A 9068-nucleotide genomic window follows, 5' to 3' on the forward strand; every position below is an offset into this window, starting at 1 on the left:
TTATAAGAATGTGAAATGTCAGAATAATAGTAGAGAGAATGATTTATTTTATTTCTTTCATCACATTCCCAGTGGGTCAGAAGTTCACATACACGCAATTAGTATTTGGTAACATTGCCTTTAAATTGTCTAACTTGGGTCAAACGTTTTGGGTAGCCTTCCACAAGCTTCCCACAATAAATTGGGTGACTTTTGGCCCATTACTCCTGGCACAGCTGGTGTAACATTTGAGCGAAATAAGCATTTTGTGAATATGGAAAAATTCTCGGTTATTTTATTTCAGCTCATGAAACATGAGACCAACACTTTACATGTTGCGTTTATTTTTAAGTATATTTTAGCGAAGAATTTTTAAATGTCGGCTCAGATGTCTCACACAATTTTTTTTCTCCATCTGACAAGGCCAGTATTCACATCTTTTAGACATGCTTTTGCTAAGATTAGGGTTTGGCTAGCTATTTTCTGGTCTCCTGCTTGCATTAAATGAGGAGATTGAACGGGTGTCACGTTTACGTGAGTGTCCGATATGGAAAGCAAAGTGGATTAGCAGAGCTTTTTAGTTGTTCAGGCTCCAGTATTTGATTCTTCCTAGAGTGCATTTTAATAAAAATGTATGCAAAAACCAGTTTTAGATTATTTTATTATCATCAATGTTGTGTTATAAGTAGTGTCCACAGTCAGTAGTGCAGTTTGATTGTGAAAATAGAGTAGTCTGTCTAGTTCCGTAGGTAGTAATAGGCCATCAACAATCACAAAAGGGCTGACATGGTCCGTGACTATCACTTTTGGAAATGGACAGTTAATTAATGGTCAAGGAGTCGTCTGTGCAAGTTTCAAAATCCATTCAATGCAAAAGTCCATTAATTTTGTAGTCCTTCCATTACAGGTGGTTCTTGGTGGTCGGTCACCTGTCTTGGCAACATGTCTTGGTCAGAGGCACCAGGTGTCTGCCGTTGAATCTGAGGAGATCATTCAGAATGTAGCTTTCCTTCTGCAGCATCTGGGAGTACAGATAGACTGTTAAAAGGGAAATCTTTCAATCATTGAAACATTTTCGTATCCCACTGGACACACACTGGTTGAATCAACATAATTTCTATGTATTTTGTTAATGTATTGTGACGCGGAATCAACCTGGAAAATACATTGGATTTGAAAATGTCAGCCAGTAGCCTACTTTATCGCATTTCAACCAGCGTTGTCAACAGGGTAAAACTTCAACTTAAATACATCGACTTAACCTGACTAACAGGATGTTGTTACATCGCTAATTTGAACATAATCATCAGAACTATGTACACATTGAAATTACATTAAATAAAAAATTTGATTAATCAAATCAAATTTATATAGCCCTTCGTACATCAGCTGATTTCTCAAAGTGCTGTACAGAAACCGAGCCTAAAACCCCAAACAGCAAGCAATGCAGGAGTTGAAGCACATTGGCTAGGAAAAACTCCCTAGAAAGGCCAAAACCTAGGAAGAAACCTAGAGAGGAACCAGGCTGTGAGGGGTGGCCAGTCCTCTTCTGGCTGTCCTGGGTGGAGATTATAATAGAACATGGCCAAGATGTTCAAATGTTCATAAATGACCAGCATGGTCAAATAACAGATCTGGGACAGTTAGCATGTCCGGTGAACAGGTCAGGATTCCATAGCCGCAGGCAGAACAGTTGAAACTGGAGCAGCAGCACGGCCAGGTGGACTGGGGACAGCAAGGAGTCATCATGCCAGGTAGTCCTGAGGCATGGTCCTAGGGCTCAGGTCCTCTGAGAGAGAGAAAGAAAGAGAGAATTAGAGAGAGCATACTTATATTCACACAGGACACCGGATAAGACAGGAGAAGTACTCCAGATATAACAAACTGACCCTAGCCCCCCGACACATAAACTACTGCAGCATAAATACTGGAGGCTGAGACAGGAGGGGTCAGGAGACACTGTGGCCCCATCCGATGATACCCCCGGACAGGGCCAAACAGGAAGGATATAACCCCACCCACTTTGCCAAAGCACAGCCCCCACACCACTCGAGGGATATGTTCGAACCACCAACTTACCATCCTGAGACAAGGTGCCAACCCAGACAGGAAGATCACATTAGTGACTCAACCCACTCAAGTGACGCACCCCTCCTAGGGACTGCATGAAAGGGCACCAGTAAGCCAGTGACTCAGCCCCTGTAATAGGGTTAGAGGTAGAGAATCCCAGTGGAAAGATGGGAACCAGCCAGGCAGAGGCAGCAAGGGCAGTTCGTTGCTCCAGAGCCTTTCCGTTCACCTTCACACTCCTGGGCCAGACTACACTCAATCATATGACCCACTGAAGAGATGAGTCTTCAGTAAAGACTTAAAGGTTGAGACCGAGTTTGCGTCTCTCAGATGGGTAGGCAGACCATTCCATAAAAATTGAGCTCTATAGGAGAAAACCCTGCCTCGAGCTGTTTGCTTAGAAATTCTAGGGACAATTAGGAGGCCTGCATCTTGTGACCATAGCGTACGTGTAGGTATGTACGGCAGGACCAAATCAGAGAGATAGGTAGGAGCAAGCCCATGTAATGCTTTGTAGGTTAGCAGTAAAACCTTGAAATCAGCCCTTGCCTTGACAGGAAGCCAGTGTAGGGAGGCTAGCACTGGAGTAATTTGGTAAAAAATGTTGGTTCTAGTCAGGATTCTAGCAGCCGTATTTAGCACTAACTGAAGTTTATTTAGTGCTTTATCTGGGTAGCCGGAAAGTAGAGCATTGCAGTAGTCTAACCTAGATGTAACAAAAGCATGGATTAATTTTTCTGCATCATTTTTGGACAGAAAGTTTCTGATTTTTGCAATGTTACGTAGATGGAAAAAAGCTGTCCTTGAAACAGTCTTGATATGTTCGTCAAAAGAGAGATCAGGGTCCAGAGTAACGCCGAGGTCCTTCACAGTTTTATTTGAGACGACTGTACAACCATTAAGATTAATTGTCAGATTCAACAGAATATCTCTTTGTTTCTTGGAACCTAAACCAAGCATCTCTGTTTTGTCCGAGTTTAAAAGTAGAAAGTTTGCAGCCATCCACTTCCTTATGTCTGAAACACAGGCTTCTAGCGAGGGCAATTTTGGGGCTTCACCATGTTTCATTGAAATGTACAGCTGTGTGTCATCCGCATAGCAGTGAAAGTTAACATTATGTTTTCGAATTACATCCACAAGAGGTAAAATATATAGTGAAAACAATAGTGGTCCTAAAACGGAACTTTGAGGCACACCAACATTTACAGTTGATTTGTCAGAGGACAAACCATTCACAGAGACAAACTGATATCTTTCCGACAGATAAGATCTAAACCAGGCCAGAACTTGTCCGTGTAGACCAATTTGGGTTTCCAATCTCTCAAAAAGAATGTGATGATCGATGGTATCAAAAGCAGCACTAAGGTCTAGGAGCACGACGACAGATGCAGAGTCTCGGTCTGATGCCATTAAAAGGTAATTTACCACCTTCACAAGTGCAGTCTCAGTGCTATGATGGGGTCTAAAACCAGACTGAAGCATTTCGTATACATTGTTTGTCTTCAGGAAGGCAGTGAGTTGCTGTGCAACATCCTTTTCTAAAATATTTGAGAGGAATGGAAGATTCGATATAGACAGATAGTTTAAAAAAATATTTTCTGGGTCAAGGTTGGGCCTTTTCAAGAGAGGCTTTATTACTGCAACTTTTAGTGAGTTTGGTACACATCCAGTGGATAGAGAGCGGTTTATTATGTTCAACATAGGAGGGCCAAGCACAGGTAGCAGCTCTTTCAGTAGTTTAGTTGGAATAGGTTCCAGTATGCAGCTTGAAGTTTTAGAGGCCATGATTATTTTCATCATTGTGTCAAGAGATATAGTACTAAAACACTTGAGTGTCTCTCTTGATCCTAGGTCCTGGCAGAGTTGTGCAGACTCAGGACAACTGAGCTTTGAAGGTATACGCAGATTTAAAGAGGAGTCCGTAATTTGCTTTCTAATAATCATGATCTTTTCCTCAAAGAAGTTCATGAATTTATTACTGCTGAAGTGAAAGCCATCCTCACTTGGGGGATGCTGCTTTTTAGTTAGCTTTGCGACAGTATCAAAAATACATTTAGGATTGTTCTTATTTTCCTCAATTAAGTTGAAAAATAGGATGATCGAGCAGCAATAATAACTCTTCAGTACTGCACGGTACTGTCTTTCCAAGCTAGTCGGAAGACTTCCAGTTTGGTGTGGCGCCATTTCCGTTCCAATTTTCTGGAAGCTTGCTTCAGAGCTCGGGTATTTTCTGTATACCAGGGAGCTAGATTCTTATGAGAAATGTTTTTAGTTTTTAGGGGTGCAACTGTATCTAGAGTATTGCGCAAGGTTAAATTGAGTTCCTCAGTTAGGTGGTTAACTGATTTTTGTCTTCTGACATCCTTGGGTAGGCAGAGGGAATCTGGAAGGGCATCAAGGAATCTTTGTGTTGTCTGTGAATTTATAGCACGACTTTTTGATGCTCCTTGGTTGGGGTCTGAGCAGATGATTTGTTGCAATTGCGAACGTAATAAAATGGTGGTCCGATAGTCCAGGATTATGAGGAAAAACATTAAGATCCACAACATTTATTCCATGGGACAAAACTAGGTCCAGAGTATGACTGTGACAGTGAGTCGGTCCAGAGACATGTTGGACAAAACCCACTGAGTCGATGATGGCTCCGAAAGCCTTTTGCAGTGGGTCTGTGGACTTTTCCATGTGAATATTAAAGTCACCAAAAATTTGAATATTATCTGCTATGACTACAAGGTCCGATAGGAATCCAGGAGGCCTGTAAACAGTAGCTATAAAAAGTGATTGAGTAGGCTGCATAGATTTCATGACTAGAAGCTCAAAAGACGAAAACATATATATATTTTTTGTATATTGAAATTTGCTATCGTAAATGTTAGCAACACCTCCGCCTTTGCGGGATGCATGGGGAGTATGGTCACTAGTGTAACCAGGAGGTGAGGCCTCATTTAACACAGTAAATTCATCAGGCTTAAGCCATGTTTCAGTCAGGCCAATCACATCAAGATTATGATCAGTGAATAGTTCATTGACTATAATTGCCTTTGAAGTACGGGATCTAACATTAAGTAGCCCTATTTTGAGATGTGAGGTATCACGATCTCTTTCAATAATGACAGGAATGGAGGAGGTCTTTATTCTAGTGAGATTGCTAAAGCGAACACCGCCATGTTTAGTTTTGCCCAACCCAGGTCGAGGAACAGACACGGTCTCAATGGGGATAGCTGAGCTGACTACACTGATTGTGCTAGTGGCAGACTCCACTAAGCTGGCAGGCTGGCTACAAATCCTATCTTTTGGGAGGGCCAGAAAACATTTTTCAACCAGCGATTGAGTTGTGAGACACTGCTGTAGAGCTCATCACTCCCCCTAACTGGAAGGGGGCCAGTGACAATTACTCGATGCCGACACATCTTTCTAGCTGATTTACACGCTGAAGCTATGTTGCGCTTGGTGACCTCTGACTGTTTCATCCTAACATCGTTGGTGCCAACGTGGATAACAATATCTCTATACTCTCTACACTCGCCAGTTTTAGCTTTAGCCTTAGCCAGCACCATCTTCAGATTAGCCTTAACCTCGGTAGCCCTGCCCCCTGGTAAACAGTGTATGATTGCTGGATGATTTTTTAAAAAGTCTAATACTGCGGGTAATGGAGTCGCCAATGACTAGGGTTTTCAATTTGTCAGAGCTAATGGTGGGAAGCTTGGGCGTCTCAGACCCCGTAACGGGAGGAGTAGAGACAAGAGAAGGCTCGGCCTCAGACTCCAACGCTGCATAATGGGGAAAACCGGTTGAAAGTTTCTGTCGGCTGAATGAGCGAGAAACCATGAGAAAGTTGTCCGGCTGCGGGGACCGTGCGATGGGATTTATACTAACATCACTATCTGTACTTACTGGTGGCACAGACGCTGTTTCATCCTTTGCTACACTGACATTACCCTTACCTAACGATTGCGTCTGAAGCTGGGCTTGTAGCACAGCTATCCTCGCCATAAGGCGCTCGTTCTCCTGTATATTATGAGTACAGCGACTGCAATTAGAAGGCATCATGTTACCACTTAGCTTCGGTTGTTGGAGGTCCTGACGAACCATGTCCAGTTAAAGCGTCCGGAGTGAAAAGTTGAATGAAAAAAAGTTGAGTGAGGGAAAAGCCAAAAATATAAACGGTAAAAAGTAAAAAGTACAAATCGTAAAGTTGTCAGGTAGCAAAGTAAGGTTGGCAACAAAACGCACAAACGTAAACAAGTCTGCAAGTTGTTAAACATTTTACTTGACCTTGTTTCAATGTTAATAGTAAAATGGTATGTTTGAATAAAATGTGAAGCCACAGTCCAACAATTCCTGCCAGAACATTGACTACTCCTGGTATATGAAGGCTAATGCCTTTCAGTAAGAACAAGTCTACCATCCAGATGCCTACCTCAATGTCCCTGCTTAGATTTGGAAACAAACTGTGGTCGATTCAGCTGAGCTATCATGCCAACACATTTAGATTTGCTGTGATTTTGAGATTTTCTCCATTGCCAAGATAATCCATTGTGGCCTATCAAGAAGCTGATTAAACAGCTTGATCATTACATGGGTGCACCTTGTGGCAGGGACATAGTTTTGAGGAAGCATGCAAGTGGCATGCTGACTGCAGGAATGTCCACTAGAGCTGTTGCCAGAGAATTTAATGTTAATTTCTCTACCACAGCCCAGGACCTCCACATCCGGCTTCCTCACCTGCAGGATCCTCTGAGACCAGCCACCCAGACAGCTGATGAAACTGGGGGTTTGCACAGCTGAAAATTTCTGCACAAATTGTCAGAAACCGCCTCAGGGAAACTCATCTACGTCCTCACCAGGGTCTTAACCCTACTGCAGTTTGGTGATGTAACCAACTTCAGTGGGCAAATGCTCACCTTCGATGGCCATTGGCACGCTGGAGAAGTATGTTCTTCACAGAGGAATACTTGTTTCAACTGTACCGGGCAGATGGCAGACAGTGTGTATGGCGTCGTGTGGATGAGCGGTTTGCTAATGTCAATGTAGTGAACAGAGTGCCCCATGGTGGGGTTATGGTATGGGCAGGCATAAGCTACGGACAACAAACAGTTGTATTGTATTAATGTAAATTTGAATGCACAGAGATACCGTGACGAGTTCCCGAGGCTCATTGTCATGCCATTCATCTGCCGCCATCACCTCATGTTTCAGCATGATAATGCACTGCCCCATGTCGCAAGGATCTGTACACAATTCCTGGAAGCTGAAAATGTCCCAGTTCTGGGCCTCCCGGGTGACGCAGTGGTTAAGGGTGCTGTACTGCAGCGCCAGCTGTGCCACCAGAGACTCTGGGTTCGCGCCCAGGCTATGTCGTAACCGGCCGCGACCGGGAGGTCCGTGAGGCGATGCACAATTGGCCTAGCGTCGTCCGGGTTAGGGAGGGTTTGGCCGGTAGGGATATCCTTGTCTCATCGCGCACCAGCAACTCCTGTGGCGGGCCGGGCGCAGTGCACGCTAACCAAGGTTGACAGGTGCACGGTGTTTCCTCCGACACATTGGTGCGGCTGGCTTCCGGGTTGGATGCGTGCTGTGTTAAGAAGCAGTGCGGCTTGGTTGGGTTGTGTATCGGAGGACACATGGCTTTCAACCTTCGTCTCTCCCGAGCCCGTACGGGAGTTGTAGCGATGAGACAAGATAGTAGCTACTAACAATTGGATTCCACGAAATTGGGGAGAAAAAGGGGTCAAATTAAAATAAAATAAAAAATGTCCTAGTTCTTCCATGGCCTGCATACTCACCAGACATGTCATCCATTGAGCTAGTTTGGGATGCTCTGGATCGACGTGAACAGCATTCCACAGGCCACAATGAACAGTCTGATCAACTCAATGCAAAGGAGATGTGTTGCGCTGCATGAGGCAAATGGTGTAACCGAAAGGCTGCAAGTTCAAATCCCCGAGCGGACAAGGTACAAATCTGTCGTTCTGCCCCTGAACAGGCAGTTAACCCACTGTTCCTAGGCCGTCATTGAAAATAAGAATTTGTTCTTAACTGACTTGCCTAGTAAAATAAAGGTAAAACATTTTTTATTTTAAATTCAGACTGTAACACAGCAAAATGTGGAAAAAGTCTAGGGGTGCGAATACTTTCTGAAGTCACTGTTTACAGCCTAACAGTTACTAATTGGTAAATACTAACAATGCTTTTGGTCATTATTATGTCATCCCAATACTATACTATGTTACCAGCCTTGGTGTGTGTGCACAAATGGGCGGCACCTTACTCATCCGTATATGTTAACAATATGACCACATTAATTTAAATAAATGGGTTTAAAATGCTGTTTATTTTTTACATTCCGTACAGACTAATTGGCATATGAAATATCTCATTAACATATATTTTTTTCAAATTCTATTTTCATAAATTGTTACAAACTCTGTTTTGCATAATGCATGTAGATTTGTTTATAATATGACCACACTGGCTTAAATTACTCTAAATATCTATTCTGTACTGCCTAATTTGCATAATATTACATTTAAATGTAGTAAATTGTACTTTGTACTTGAGGTATTGAAAAAAAAGTGTTGAATGTTCTCTATGCTCTTATTGCAGGATCTTGACAGACTGTCTGGAGAGAAAGTTGGGCGGAGGTGAAAGTTCATAGTCACAGAGAAGGAGCAGGAGCAGGAGGGGACACTAAAGACACTCTGCATCACTAACGGACTCAGGGATGCAGGAGACCAGACTCAAAGTACACGTCAGCATTAAGGTGGGAGCAAAAACGGCGTTGCCAAAACATTTCCCCAAATGACTAGTGACTAGTTGAATAACAACTTTCTACACTATGATGGATTATAATCCGGATGCATACACCAATCCCATGAAATCCCATCTCAAGACACTTGACTTCAGACAGCAGTGTAGTTGTATTGACTGTCTGTGCGTGCTATACCTCTCAGGCGTCTCTTGGCCCGCTGAGTGAAGATGGCCTGTCCAATATGGAGAAGACCCAGGAGCTCCAGGGC

This window comes from Oncorhynchus kisutch, linkage group LG2, assembly GCF_002021735.2.
Source record: "Oncorhynchus kisutch isolate 150728-3 linkage group LG2, Okis_V2, whole genome shotgun sequence".
NCBI classification, from domain to species: Eukaryota; Metazoa; Chordata; class Actinopteri; order Salmoniformes; family Salmonidae; genus Oncorhynchus; species Oncorhynchus kisutch.